Raw genomic sequence first — 14,682 nt, forward strand, 5'->3', positions numbered from 1 at the left:
GTCGTAAAGATTGTGTTTATCCCCAAAACTCACCCGCCCTCCTCAGACTGTACAGAATATCGCCCAATCTCCTTAATTAACACTGAAATCAAGATTTACGCCACAATTCTCGCCCAACGCCTGCGTCCATTCCTAAATAAATTGATCCACCCGGACTAGTGTCTCTTCATGCCAATGGGAGGTACCAGGCAATGTTTGCGGCATCTTCACTTGGCTCTTGCACACCGCCACCGGCTTAACCCCTATCTTGCACTCCTCCTGGTCGACTTCGAGAAAGCCTTTGACTCAGTGGATTGGCTTTACCTCGAAGACGTGCTCACACTGATGGGCTTTGGTCAACAATTCTGCGACTCTATCCGAGTTTTGTACTCCCACCCTAAAGCTAGAGTACTCGTCAATGGTGCGCTCTCGTGGCCTTTCCGATTCAAAGAGGTACAAGACAGGGTTGCCCCCTCTCACCACTCCTTTATGCTCTATCGATGGCGCCCCTAGCGAGAGGTCTTCAAACTTTTGGATGCTGAGACCCCCATGTCAAACATTTTCAGGCATAAGGACCCCCTCCTCACAAAAATTTCTAGAACTTAGTACGCCTCATAATCCACAACCATAGACGCCCCCAGTTGTCATGTCGAATCATTTTTCACGAGATCCCCGCAAGAGACTGGTTAGAGTAGAAGATGTTTCTCAGCAATTCTTTTCAAGCATGGCCCACTCTCCCACCTCCCTCCTTTACCCACTGCTGCAGGTGAAACCTGCCTCCTAGTCGTTACTTGCCCTGTTTCAGGGTTGCTACCCTCAGAGAACAGGACCTGGGCCACAGCCCTCAAGGCAAACACAGACAATGCAGTACCCAGGATAGACTCACCGACCCATCTCAGTTCCTCAGGGTCCATGCCAACCGCCACTGCTTCTTGCCCTCCCCCAGGTTTCATTCTGCCCCATCAATAGCAATTGGGACACAAACCACCACCTGCTTATTCCTCATGGACAACCTCCATATTACCAAGGGGTGCTATGGAGCAGACCACCCAGTTCCTGCCTCTTCAGGGTCACACTTTACCTTCTCCGTGGAACCACATTGCATCACTCTTTACAGAGAGGCCAGGTACTGAGGCCAGCCTTAGAGCGCCGCAAGGAACCCTAGTTTGCATAGGGTCACTAAATTACACTATGCTACCAGGTCTCCATGGATATACATCTTAGAATGAAGGCCAAACACAATGGCATGCATTCACTAAACTATGCTTTGGCGGGTCATAACACAATGCAATAAAGCATACAGGCCTTTAAAAAGTCAGTAGATTGACACTAACTTTTGTGTAGCCTCTCAGTGTACAAGGGCCCTTACAAAACATTAGTAAAAGAGGGTCCTTGCATCCACTGTCAGGCTTTCATTTTTACAAATTATTGTTATCAGGTACAGCAATCCAACTGATCTTAAACATTGGAGAACTACAATTCCCAGAAAGAAATACTTTGTTCAAATAAGCAGGCAGAACAGGAAACACAGTGCTCCTCTCTACAGAGAGAACAGGTTCTACATGAGGTTTGAGGCAAATAACCATTAATGTCAAAACAGAGTTTCCCTGGTTAATATGTGGGATTATAATGGAAGGGGAGGCCTTGTGGAACAGAGCCAGTCTCTGGCAGCTCCACTGGAACCCCACTGGAGGGGTGAGAGGGCAAGACCCACCCAAGAGAGCCCCAGTGTGGGAGAAGCACTCCTTATACCAGAGGCAGACCTTGTGGAACAGAGAGCCAGGCCCTGGCAGACCAACTGGAGGGGTGAGAGGGCAGGACCCACCTGGGAGAGCCCCAGTTTGGGAGAGGCACTCCTTACTCACAACAGAGGTAGACCTTGTGGAACAGAGAGCCAGGCCCTGGCAGACCCACTGGAGGGGTGAGAGGGTGGAACCCACCTGAGAGACCCCTGTGTGGGATAGACACTCCTTACTCAGAACAGAAGGATAGACCTTGTCTAAGACAGAGCCAGGTCTTAACCACTGGAGAGGTGAGGGCCATGCCTTCCCTGGACATAATGGCAGCTGGAGGAGTGTGAGGACAGGTGAGAGAAATCAAAACCAGAAGTGAAAAGAAGCCACCTGAAGGAAATTAAGACAGAGGAGATTGGAAGAGAGATGGGAATTTCGACAAGGAGGTGAGGGCGGAATACACACCCCACCCGCCTGCCTTGGGCAATCTTCCCAAATAAAATAGAGCGGAGGGATCACCAGGGCTTTCTATGGTGGGAGCTGCACATTTGACAACATTATATGGGTGGTGTCAGCAGCAGGACAAAAGTGAAAGAAAAGAAACGAGAATAAAAGACAAAGCTGTGCGAAAGGAGAGACGAGGTTTCGAGCAGAGGATGGAGGAGAACGGGAATGTGTGAAAATTGTACTTTAACACAGAAACACAGGAACTAGTAACATATTTAGAGAATTTTGAAATAGTCATAAAAACACAGTGCAGAGTTTTTGGTGATATCAAGCAAAGTATAAAAGGTCTGAAAGCACAGCCAAGGCAAGTCAGCAGGTGCCTGGCTGAACCTATGAGAACTGCTCTCCAGCCTTCGTTCACTCTACGAACCTCGTGCTATTGGTTGTCTGACTTACTTTAGCAGAGGAATCCCAAAGACAGCAGTGGGGAAAGGGTGCGATACCAAAGGGGATGATGGACGGGTGTGTGAGAAGTTGGCCTGATATATGATGTTCACTAGTTCTAGTGATCACCTTGTATCAGTCAAAACAACCCTTATGGTGATTGGTTGTAAGTCAACCTTATAGACCAGCTATCCTAATGGTAGCATGGACAAAGCAGTCTTAGGCTAAACTCTTTTGGCATGTGAAGCCAGCTGTTTTACCACATATAACCCCTTTAATACCAGATGAAAGGACACCACACAGGTTGTTATGAAAATAAACAGTCTATTTATTTATAACAACACCTCTGAACTCTTTATGAGATCAGAGGGCTAAGCACATGACAATACTGGGAAGGAAATACGAGTTTGCACAATATTTACACGTGTGCCTTAGGGGCACGACAAACCATATACTAAGAACAATGGAATGCGAGGAAGAAAAATACTGTAAGGAGATCCAGAGGCTGGAGGATTGCTGGGACTACGCTACGAACTAGGTAAGTACGGAGCAGGAGGCCCACGGGACTCACATGCAGAGTGGAAACTCTCACGCGGGATGCGTACCAACGTCTATGGATACTACAGTTTACAAACTTACGGATTCCGGACGAACCCAGCTGGATGGAGGGAAAACAACAGTGGACCTGGACACTAGGATAGTGAACACTGACTTCAGCACCTAGGAGCTTTAGTTACCTAACCCACAGGCTGCGGGTGCATAGGGCTGAAGTGGTGTTGGGTTTGCTGCGTTGATCCCGGTGATGCCTGAAACAAGGAGTTGCTGGCAGGCAGCCAGATGGAGGAGTCCGGTGGTTCCAAGGATGGAACTAGGAAGGAGAAGTCCTGAAAGGGAAGGGGACAGAGTCTTGGTCACTAGCCAGTGACGGTGCTGGAACCAGGAGGGAACCAGAGGCTGTCGCCGCGTTCCGGTGAATGAAGGGTCGCTTCTCTCTGTAGCTGCGCGGACCAGGAGCTGTTCTTCACGACCAGGCTGGAGGCATGAGCTGTCCCACGTACTCTGCTGCTGATGGCGGTGTTGGATCGTCGATCTGGTCAACAGGCCTTGGCCAGTGCAAGCCACGCGGTGGAACAAAGATGGCATCTAGTGCGGATCAGGAGGGTCCGGGGTGCTTCTCTTTCACAAGGAAGCAAGGGCCAGTCTGGGGGACCAGACTAGCAGTGTTGAAATCTTCGGGTCGTCGTCTCAGAGGTCACGAGCCAGCCGGCAAGTGACCAGACAACAGGAAAAGAAGCAACCAGGCAAAAGGGCCCCACGCAGATCACGTGGCGGCTGGGGGGCTGGTCTTTGATGCAGGTGCTGTGTCGGTGTGGGGCTTCTCAGTCCCCAATGCACTCACTCGAGGAACCCTCGGGGGTCGTGCTGAAAGCGCTGTGCAGGTTTCTTCAAGATGGCCGTCTCCACGTTGCTCGTCGCACCCACGGGTCCCAGCTGTGCTGTGGATGTGGGTAGAGGTCAGAGGGGTCTGGAGGTCTGGGTCTCGTTGAGCTGGGTTGTCGGATTCCGGGAAGGAAGGACTTGCAGCAAACCGCACAGGAGCTTGATGGTGCCTGCGAAGCAGGATGGTCACTCGCTGACCATAGGGGAGATTCTTCAGTCGTCTGATGTTCAGGAGGTCGAAGGTCAAGAGTTTCTTCGTGGAAGTTGTCAAGATTAATCTAACTGGGAATGGGACCAGCTCCTACCTTTATTAAGCTAAAGGGGGCTGCACTACGACTAGGTCCCTCCCCTGGGTGGGACCAGAAAGGGGGTTGGTTACACCCCCTATCCTTTGTCCAGTTTCCCGCCAGAGCTGGGGCTGGAGTGCCCCAGCAACTGGTTGGAACCGGTGTATGCACAGGGCACCTTGTGTGCCCCAGGCATGTCTCATTCCTTTCAGCCCTTGCCTACCTAATACACAAAATCCTGTCTGGGGTGGTGCTAGCACCTCCCAAGGCAGGAAACCCTTTGTCTGAGCCTCCCTCGCTGGAAGGACTCCAGGCATCAGGAGGTCAGACTTGTGTCTGTGGTGGCAGCATCCATCTTGTGATGCTGAGGCTCGAGTTAACTTCAACCGGGGTTCACAGTTACATACATGTTGTGTCCCTCTAGAAGGGTGGAATGCTACCCCCGTCGCCAGAATTGGCGAGGGGGTAGTATTCCAATTCGTATGACACCTTACTCGACATGTTTTGATAACGTTATACCAGAGTTAGCATTTAACCGCGAGGATTATAATGCACTTAAGAGTATATGGTATAGCGTTATCATGGAACAGCTATTAGGAATTGGTTCCGCAAGCTGCAAACGGGCTCAGCTCATGCCAGAGCACCATCTTACATAATTCCAAGCACTCTGCCTTCAGGATTGATATTGCCTTCTCTAGGAGTGACTGATAGGAATATATGTGTCCAGTTTAGGTTTCGATATAGGGACTATATCTAAAGCAAAGGGTGCTTACACCACCTTGCCCCAGCAGTTGTGCAGCCAGTTGTGTCTGTTTAGATGGCCAGCCAGGGGTGGCATAATGCATGCTTCAGCCCCTGGTAGGCCCTGGGTACACCTATGCCCTGGATACCTAAGGTATACTATACAGGGACTGATAAGGTGGCCCAGTACCAATTGCTAAATGCACCTAGGGTACATGGTTGAAATTTTAGAGAGAGAACAGCTAGGCTGTGGGTCTGATTAGCAGGCCCACAGCCAGGGAAAGTCGTAAACCAGTGAAGCAAAAAGCAAAAATCTGGGGTGGCCATGGGATTGCAGACCCCACTCTCCTACAGGGTGGGCATGATTTTTTGAGATAAGAATGTGTATGTGTGTGTGCATGTGTGTATACTTGTGTTTGGATCTGAGTGGTGAAAAGCCAGGTAATGGTGGAAGTGGGGAAGTGGCAGCCTACTTACAGGTTCAACGATGCTCCGGTTGCCTTAGAAACCAGGAAACTGCCAGGAGATTGTATTTCAAAGGCAGCCACGAAGAAGAAGCACACAAGTACACCAGCTGAAAAAACACAGCAGCAGCAACGACAACAAGGAAGTCCGGGAAAGGCAGCAAGAGTACAAGGCAGCAGCAACAAAAAAAACTTTGAAGCACTCCAGACCCTTCCCTAGGAGCATATTTATGGCCCCAGTTCCCGGCATTTCCTGGTGTTCAATCTGTAGTTTCTCTGATTGGAGTGTGGAAAATGACAATGTATATGTACATAAGCGGCGTTCATTTGTGTTCACCATACCCCTCGCTGTAAGCAGAACGAATACCGCGAAGCATTGACCGCATCATCCCGCCAGCATAGGCCCATGCACGCACGTACACGACAGCCATTTTAGACACCAAGGCCTCTCTGCCCACTCCCGATAGCCAGCGTCTCTCTCTCCCCCCTCACTCCCCAGCCTCGCAAGCATCCCCGACAGCCCCCGGTCTCTCATGCATCGGCCATAAAACCCTCTCCCTCTGCACGACCCTGCTCTAAAAGTGAAACCACGCCTGACCGACGCCCCCTGCATTCCTCCCAGGAACACCCTTCCCCTCTCCTGATGACCCCCCCCGGCTACGCCTGGCCTCCCGACCCGGTCCCAAGTCATAAAACAACGCCTCATGGATGTACCCCCCCCCCTGGCCCCGCATAGCAAAGCGTGATACACCAACCGAAGTGCCCGATCTTATCGCCTGCCCAACCTTAGATCTGACCACCCCCTATTGCCCTCGTGTCCTGTTGGAATGTCCGGCTGCAAGATTACAATCACATGTTACATTTGGGAGGGGAAACGACATCCGAACGACTGGTATGGGAATAGGCCTGAAGCTGGGATTCCAAACACGCCTTTTCGTACTTCAAAGTGCCTTTATTGCAATAAGGAATGTTTGTGCATCATAAACCTGTGTATAAAAGACGGAGCCTCAGAGAAACTTGTTAGAGCACCTCTTGAAGACATTGTGCGCGTGTCCGAAATGACAGGCTCTCCTCATGAGAAATAAAAATCTGTTCTTGCACTCCCGCTTTCAGCGCCCGTCTCTTTATTTGGTAACTGTTCAAGATGGGAACTAAGAGGCGTCTTGTGCCAGCAGCCTGGGCATCGGTTGTAATTTGGGCTGTTTTTCCTCAATTGGCGTCCCAACGCGGGGCCCATCAGCGACATAAGGTCTGGTAAGAGAGGTCCAGACGATGGGGTGAACATCTGAACGATTGGAGTATACCTGCCTTGAGAGGGCCATCGTCCGGCTGCCGATTGAATGAACTTCACCGATTCCGAACGGACCTCTCTCAAGCGACCTACTGTCCTGACTGGGATCCCACAGGAATGTTGCGGTAAAAACATGGAGTAAGAGAACGATCAGGCGCTGGAAAGGGAAGGCGAATAACTGTCCACACGGTCCGGTCCGGGTAAGGTTAAGTAGGACGTCTTCACGTCTGATAATCGGCATTTAAATACTGGTATTGTTCATTGATTGGTTCATTTAGCCTTGGTTGCTATTTGAAGTATTGGTTCTCTTTGAGACATTCTCTGTTTGCAAACAGCGACGAATAGGAACGTTCCTCTCTCTTTGCAAATAGTGAAGGATAGGTAATGCAGACTTTTGTCCCCCGTTGTAATCCGTCATGCCTATTTTTCTCCCCACTGATTGATTGATTGCTCTGTTGCTCTTTGAGACATTCGCTGTCTACAAACGGGGAAGAATAGGAATATTCTGTCTCCCTTTGCAGATAGCGAAGGATAGGTAATGCAGACTTTTGTCCCCATTGTAATCCGTCATGCCTATCTTTCTCCCCACTGATTGTTTGTTATCGATTTTTATCGATTATCGCTCTTGAGATATTCCCTGTCTACAAACAGAGAAGAATAGGAATATTCTGTCTCCCTTTGCAGATAGCGAAGGATAGGTAATGCGGACTTTTGTCCCCCGTTGTAATCCGTCATGCCTGTTTTTCTCCCCACTGATTGATTGATTGTCTGGACATTTATTGTCCAAGGAATAGTTCTTTTGAGGTATTCTCTGTTTGCAAATAACGTGGAATAGAAATATTCTGTCTAGTCTTTGCAAGTAGTGAAGGGTAGGTAATGCGGACCTTTGTCCCCCGTTGTAATCTGTCATGCCTATCTACTCCCCACTGATTGGTAAACTAGTTCCACCCGGACCACTTATTAGAGGTAGATCATCTGGCTCAACCGGAGGGCGCCCCTAATAAAAAGGACATACGTAAAATACGAAGTAATCACCGTATCCTGTTAACAGAAACTTTAGCACGAAACGCACCAGAAAAGGAAGGAAAAAGAAATCGAGCAAAATCAGTAGGCCACTCATGAGTTTTTCTTGACTTCGCTAGAAATAAGAAACGTTAGAAATAGCCAGCAATAAGAAACATGAAAGTGGTGAGAGAAGCCAAGCTTGACATCGGCAGCCACGAGGTAGCTAGGCTCCGCCGCCCCTCACTGCTCCAAGCATGTCTGTCCCACCGCCCGCCATGCCCAATAACGGTAACATAATATAGATACAAGTCAGCAGATGCCTACCCCCATTCCGGAAGCTCCCGAAGTGCAACAGGTCCACGGTTACACCCATCCGGAAGACGAAGCTTCCACACGTGCAGGGCGGGGCCCGGCTGGCCGCCATCGGCCGGAGAGGTCGTGGGGTGGATGGCCCGGAAATGTACTGGTCTTCCCATCCTCTTCTTCTGGCGCCTTGCAGGCCACGGGGGGGGGGATGTCTTGCTTATGCCCCCGACCCCCCCCCTCTCTCATCGCCTGGTCCGGCCATCACGAATGTCAGAGGCCGGAGAGGTCGTGGGGGGATGGCCCGAAATGTACTGGTCCTTCCATTCTCCTCTTCTGGCGCCTTGCAGGCCACGGGAGGGGATGTCTTGCTTATGCCTCCGACCCCCCCCTCTCTCATCGCCTGGTCCGGCCATCACGAAAGACAGCGCCGGGAGACGGCGTAGGGTGCACTGGGAGGGAGAGGCGGCGCGGACGAGCCTCTCCCACCTCCCTAGGTGGAGGCCCCTCAGCGGCACCCCCAACGCTCCACTCACCCGACAAGGGTTCGTCCACTGTTGCGGTGCAACACCACGCCCGACAGGCTGGAGTCCGTCTGCCCTTACGATCCAGCGACTGCCATGATTGCCCGCGGAACGACCAAGACGTAGCCGCGAGACATTGGCGCTCTCATGCTGGCACCAGCCTCAGTTTGAATGACCAAAATCCTGCAGACTACCAATTTGATCAGTTCCGGTGGAACACCAGTATGACCCGGTAGGAAAGATTGTTGCCTCCCTCCCCCCTTTGACTGATGATTCTTATCGGCGGCCCCTTCTGTTGCCCTTTTACGAAACTTTTGGACTGCCGAAAGAGGCTCTGGTCCAACAAGGAGTTGGTGGAGACATTTTGACTATACTTGGACCTGCCTGACCGCACCCAAAATGGCGCCGATACAAATGAAACTCGCAACTCCCTGTTGTGTTCCGGTTGCTCAGCCGTGATATCATGAGATATGTATGCAGTTTTTTTGAAGCGCATGGCGGGAGGGGATGGGTACTGATTGATCATTCGGACAATGAATTGATATTAAGTTCTGACGCGTCATTGATTACCGTATTATTGAAAGTTCGAATTTTCAACACTTATGGTACTTGCCCACAATGAATTTTCGATATGATTTTATTGCACTTGTCGCACCTTTATGAAATCAACGACCACCGACTCCGTTACGTTTTCCTCAAATAAATATCCCCTCATGTACAGTTCCAGTCTGCACCGTGGCCGGCCCACGTGGTTGTAGGCCCGTATTTGTGCGCCAACATTTTCAAATTAAAGTTTTTTGAAAAGCAAACATAGTTGTAGCGCTTAGATTGGTAAGTTTCGAATAAATGGCCACTGTTTCCGATATAAGTAAAATACAGGTGAAATGAAGCAACTCGATTACTTAAAGGTTAAAAAGCAAAGTACACAGAAATATCGCAAATGTGAATGGTCCAGGTTTGTTGTGTGTGTGTTTTTTATATATTTTTGTGCAACGTAAAGCGATCGATAAAGGTCCCGATATTTAGCCTTTACTTTATGTGCCACATGTATCAGGGAAGTTGTTTCAGATGCCCCTAAGCCACTCGAAGGAATGCCACCTAGCCCCTCTAGTTTCCGTGCCTGATGAACAAAAACGACCCTGTACCACTGTAGACCATCCCTCCTCCTCGAAGGAGAGCACGAGTTCACCCCCACTTTACACTGACTGCCCTTTGTTTTTGACCCTTCCCTACACACGATCCATAATACCACCCTTGGGCGATCTATGCAATATACAGTCCATCAATAATTATCTCTCCTGCACTACCGGTCCCTCTGGGCTTAAAACGCCGAGATGAAAGGGACTGCATCCCGCGGAGATAGGTCGAGTATGTGGTAAGTAAAAGCCTTTTCGGGTTTATGCGCGCTGATGTGTTTTAAAACGCTGCCCCCACGCCTTCTTTTTCCCTTCTTTTCTGCAGGTCACATCGGAACGTCGACTAAAGTATGGAGAAGACCTAAGCAACACGCCATGGTTCCGCACGGACTAATTGTATATTGTCTATGGGGACTGCCCCTGAGAACGTGACGAATTTGTGTGATATGAATGCACGTGTGGATGCCCTGATGTGTATAGCTTGACTGAATACACGTTGCACCCGTTTGGATTGATAAGAGAAATGTTTTATGTATGACTTAAGTGATGATCGAACGGCCGATGGAATGGGAAAAAGGGGTCTGAACATGGTGCCTATACACGACGAACAAACAAATATATAGCACTCCCTTACTTAGAAACAACTGTCTCTCTCTCTCTCTAAACCCAGCGACTGGGAGGGTGGCCTGCAGCAGAAACTTAACAGGTATTGCAGTATGACAAAATATGACTCCAACCGGCACCCCAAATAATGCAACCAAGAATGACGTGCACCCATGAGTACATTCATATGATAACTAAATAGGGAAAGGTTCAGGAATATCCCGGGGTGAGGTTTACCCGAGTACACTCCTCCTGGAAGACTAGGAAAATTGTCAATGTTTAAGATTTACCACCTCCTTCTTGCACCCTCATAGACATGAAACTCAAAGCTGCCCCATTGTTCTCCCGACTGACACCCTCCGTTGCCTCAGCCTGGATACCCATTCGCTAAAAATGATTCGAAGATCCCACCGTGAGTATTAGCCCGACCAGGTTAGTTCCCGAACAATTGACAAAGGTGTAAGTATTTGCAACCGAGACCACCAGCAAAGGCAGTCAGGTGAATTAAGTAGGATACTAAGGATGCGCAGCATGCAGGAAGAAATCTTTTTGGCCAAGCACTGTTCTATGTTTTGTCTTGGATTTTTGTATATGATACATGTACTATTCCCTCCCCGCCTGAATTCATGTGTACGTAATGTATGGATCTACGTCGTCCCTCAGCCTGTGTTTCTATATAACTTGACTCCTGTTGTTCTGTGTTGTGTGCGCACTAAATGGCCTATTATTGTACACGTTTTCTCTCTCCCCATGTCGTACGCGTCCCGAATAGTTTGTTTAAAATGCGGACGACTCTCTCTCTCTGAGAGTCCCCCTGTTCCCCCTTCCTTTGTGTGGTAACGTTGTGCCCCGCCGGCACAAGCTTAATTGGTTTTCGAACACAAAGGTGTTCGGCAAAATTGACAGCAACTAAAACAATTGTAATTTGCCATATTACTACCTCTCCTTTCTGTAAAATGATGGAACTTGAATTGGCTAAGAAGGAAAGGACAGGTAAGACGACTTATGTCCCCTAATCTGGCCTTTTTACAAGGGGACTATATGTCAGTGGCCTTCTGTTCTCAGTCCGTTAGAAACATAATACCCAATGCCCAGACTGCCCCACCCCTCTGCACCCAAGTACGGATGTCCAAAGCGTCCTCGTTTCTCCCGATTGACCCCAGCTCCATATCCCGAAGTATAACTGATGACCCTGAGTAACCGTTGCTCCCCGAGAAAAGAATGTTTAGCCTCTGTTCCTCTCTCATGATGATAGAAGACTGCCAGGGCTTGAGTTAGAAAGACGAGTCTCTACCGTAGGATCCGATTTCGAGTTTGATGGAATACGCAGTTGATAAGAGTCTGACTTCTCTCCAATATACGTCATGAATGAACGCCAAATAGACTTAGTACAAACTCAGTAGGAATGCCCGCATACATACTCCATAGTGATAACTTCTGACTGTGACCGATGAACGTATCCCCAACTACTTAAGATTGAGGGCGGAATTGAAATGTATAAATGTATCTCCTGCCAGTTCTCTAAAGCTTGTTTTGTACCCATTCAAAGATACACAATCACCGGAGGAGAGGGGCCGGACGTGACGCACAGCCTAGCCGCAGATCATGAAGCACATGTGACCTCGACCAAAGGTGGAGCTGCAGAGCAACGAGACGCGGGACGAGGCACCACTCTCAAACACGGGAAATGAAAGGATGGAGGGCTGCTTTGAAGCCCTCTGCTTGCTGACCCACGCGTGCCAGAAGTCCCCGCCCCTTTTAGCCCGATCGATGGGCCTGCCTGCTCGTTATCCTTTGCTCCCTTGGTTTGTCTCAAAGATCTGATCCCACTCCGCCCTCTCTTCCCTCGATTATCCGACAACCCCCCCCCTTTTTTCACATGGATTTTGACTCAGAGAAGAAGAACAGCATTTAGGTAGAATAGGGTTTGCCACAGAAGGAGAAAGAAATGCAGGTGCCCAGCATGAGGCACCCTTGAAAAGATTAGTTAGAATACAGGACTGTGGTCTAACAGCAGAGGACAGATCGCACCCTGCAACGTGTAAGGATTTATCCGAGCTGTACCTATAGCTCCACCGCCGGTGCTCAACAGCGCCAATGGAAGAAGAAGAACTACTAGAGCCTACCAGTGATGGCTCGCTTCTAAAAAGACACTGTGGCGAAGACCCCCCACCCTTTTTTCGAACTTTCTACCCCCCCCCCTGACTACTTGCTTGTAGTGAACTGAATTCCTCCCTCAACCACTTTGTATTGCTTTCAAAATGTTTCATCGGTCACTTTTAACTGTACATTGATACCGCCGGAGAGAGAGTCAGAACATGGTTCCATAATGTGCCGGAACATTTCCTTGAGTGACTCCGACTGAGTTGTATACCGATCTCTAGACTCGTATATATATATCACGACAAATGTAAATTCATATGTATTGCACCTCGTCTATCGCATCGACTGCACATGGTTATATGCAATCCGCCAGTATTGACAACGCTATTTCATTGACTACACATGTCTATATGTACACCCCGTCAGTTATGATAAACACGGAAATGAACTAACTTATGTTAAAAAGCGGCGACTGTGGAAAATGACAATGTAAATGTACATAAGCGGCGTTCATTTGTGTTCACCATACCCCTCGCTGTAAGCAGAACGAATACCGCGAAGCATTGACCGCATCATCCCGCCAGCATAGGCCCATGCACGCACGTACACGACAGCCATTTTAGGCACCAAGGCCTCTCTGCCCACTCCCGATAGCCAGCGTCTCTCTCTCCCCCCTCACTCCCCAGCCTCGCAAGCATCCCCAACAGCCCCCGGTCTCTCATGCATCGGCCATAAAACCCTCTCCCTCTGCGCGACCCAGCTCTAAAAGTGACACCCCGCCTGACCGACGCCCCCTGCATTCCTCCCAGGAACACCCTTCCCCTCTCCTGATGACCCCCCCCGGCTACGCCTGGCCTCCCGACCCGGTCCCAAGTCATAAAACAACGCCTCATGGATGTACCCCCCCTGGCCCCGCATAGCAAAGCGTGATACACCAACCGAAGTGCCCGATCTTATCGCCTGCCCAACCTTAGATCTGACCACCCCCTCTTGCCCTCGTGTCCTGTTGGAATGTCCGGCTGCAAGATTACAATCACATGTTACATTTGGGAGGGGAAACGACATCCGAACGACTGGTATGGGAATAGACCTGAAGCAGGGATTCCAAACACGCCTTTTCGTACTTCAAAGTGCCTTTATTGCAATAAGGAATGTTTGTGCATCATAAACCTGTGTATAAAAGACGGAGCCTCAGAGAAACTGGTTAGAGCACCTCTTGAAGACATTGTGCGCGTGTCCGAAATGACAGGCTCTCCTCATGAGAAATAAAAATCTGTTCTTGCACTCCCGCTTCCAGCGCCCGTCTCTTTATTTGGTAACTGTTCAAGATGGGAACTAAGAGGCGTCTTGTGCCAGCAGCCTGGGCCTCAGGAGGATAATCACCCATGACGCTGTATGCTTTCACGATGTCCTCCAATCATAGAACGCCTGAAGATGGCACTATTTGGAATCCAAAGTGAAGAGCAAATGTTTGAGGTTCCGGATCCAGGCAGTTCAAGGCAGAAGTGCGACCGGGAATGTGTGATCCCCTTTCTAGGACTCCACACCCCCTCTGGGGGTGGCTACCTACAGATTGAAGACCCCTGCCCTAGGGTGTCTCATTTGCTCGTACGACCGAATCCAGGGCTGGACATGGGGTAGCCATCATGTCGATAAAATTGGGCTATACGCAGATGATGTCCTGCTCTTTGTGGCAGATCCAGGCCACTCAGGCCCTAGACGTCTCCAGTCCCTTCAAGCCTTTGAGAGCGTCTCAGGCCTCCGGCATAACCCAGCAAAGTCAACTCTGGTTCCCCTCCACCTCTCCAGGGAGTGTTTTGACTGGCAATCAACCATCCCTCTTAGACGTCAATCATTTGGGCATTTAGGTCGCTCTGCTCCCTGAGCTGGAATGGGCATTAAACATTAACCCCCTTGTTAAAAGAGCCAAGGATGATCTCCGACGATGGCAAAATCTACCCCTTATCCCACTCGGGAAGGACGCGCTATTCAAGATGATGATCCTCCCCCAGTTTTTATATTCCAAAACACCCCCTTCCACTTCCCATGGAGTTGGTTCAAAGAGATGGATAGCATGGCTACCAGGTTTCTATGGGTAGGTGCGAGGCCAAGAATAGCCCTAGCCCGATGGCGAATTCCACCCTTTGATGGAGGCATAGGTATGACCGATCTTTACCCTTAT

The sequence above is a fragment of the Lissotriton helveticus genome, chromosome 1_1 (genome assembly GCF_964261635.1).
Source record: "Lissotriton helveticus chromosome 1_1, aLisHel1.1, whole genome shotgun sequence".
NCBI lineage: Eukaryota > Metazoa > Chordata > Amphibia > Caudata > Salamandridae > Lissotriton > Lissotriton helveticus.